Source organism: Vulpes vulpes, chromosome 12, assembly GCF_048418805.1.
Source record: "Vulpes vulpes isolate BD-2025 chromosome 12, VulVul3, whole genome shotgun sequence".
NCBI classification, from domain to species: domain Eukaryota; kingdom Metazoa; phylum Chordata; class Mammalia; order Carnivora; family Canidae; genus Vulpes; species Vulpes vulpes.
In genome coordinates, this window is record NC_132791.1 from 160,025,957 (window position 1) to 160,027,447 (window position 1,491).

Below are 1,491 nucleotides of genomic sequence, written 5' to 3' on the forward strand. Positions count from 1 at the left end.
ATTAAATCAATATAAAACAACAACCATCAAATTATACAATCATCTGATTTATAGAAAGATGCAACAATACTTAAAATGATACAAAATACTGATTTCAAAACATCAAAAAATGAGTATATTTAACCATACTCAGCTCATAACAGAGCAAATGGGTAAGAAGAATAATTCATACTATAGCATATTGCTAATATGAACTGGCAACAGAAAAAGTTGGTATAAGAAGGCAGAAAAACTCTATCTTTTAAGAATTAGAACCGAGGGGCTCCATAATCATCTGGCATCCACTTAATGTTGTACCTATGGTTAGAAATGTACATGATGGGGGGCAGCCCGAGTGGCTCAGCAGTTTAGCATGACCTTCAGCCCAGGGCCTGATCCTGGAGACCCCGGATCAAGTCCCATGTCAGGCTCCCTGCATGGAGCCTGCTTCACCCTCTGCCTGTGTCTCTGCCTCTCTCTGTCTCTCTGTGTCTCTCATGAATCAATAAATAAAATATTAAAAAAAAAGAAATGTACATGATGAGAACTCCAGGGATCTTCTAGATCCTTCGTTTAAGGTCCCGGTCAACTGTGGCCACAATGTAACGTTTGTGCTGAGTTACTCTCTGTACTCAGCAGTCATCTGCATAGGTTCCTTTGTGTGTGCATGGCAATTGTTCAAATCTTGGATCCTTGGCAATCCTTAGAGGCACTCGATACTTTGCCCAATTTCTCAATTTCAGCCATTACACAGTCAGTTATACAAGGGATACACTTGGCATACAGACAGTCTATCACTGAGTGTACTAAGTCAAGTTTGGCTTTCATGGAAAAGTTGATAAATTTGGTATCAACCAGGATGTGATAAGGTAGGTCCAGCTGTGTGTTATATTGGAAGAATAAGCAGGAAGGATGTTGGGGGACTTCTCTTTCCTTGAGTGCACTGGGATCTTTCTTTTCTTTCTTTTTAGGTTTTAATCTATCCTCTTTAAGCCTCTGATCTCGGAGACTAAGCATTTGCTTCATGGTCGCATACTTTCTGCTTTCTTTTGCTTTCCCATATTCACGCCGCACTCTTGTTTCTTCTGGAATCCAGTTTTTAAATCAAAGAATCTTGCTTTATTCATGTGACATGTGCCCAATTGGAACTCAAGTCACACAACCTGTTTCAGTCAATGAGACCCAAATGAAAGTTATTGGGGAGAGTTACTGGAGAGAGACTTTCCCAAACAAAAATGCAAGGACATGCTGAGGGAAGAAGCTTTTTGCCCTTCACCTCTTTAACCTTCTCTTTAATTTCTGCCTGGAAACTGGAAGTAATGCCTGGAGGCACAGCAGCCAGTTTAGGGCAATGAGCATAAAAGCCAGAAGTAAAGGTGGTGGAGCAGAAGAGAGAAGAACCAGGCGACATCTTAGACGTCGATGCCGATCATTACCCCAGCTCAGGACCTCCCATTACTGTTGCATGAGTTATGTTAAATACCTTCATGGTTTCAGCCACTGTTGGAAGAT

General features: G+C 41.1%; 1 pseudogene; it reads right to left on the reverse strand.

Annotated features, from left to right (window-relative positions):
- Positions 1-248: 248 nt before the first annotated feature.
- Positions 249-1,032, reverse strand: LOC112924576 (rRNA-processing protein FCF1 homolog; annotated as a pseudogene).
- Positions 1,033-1,491: the final 459 nt, after the last annotated feature.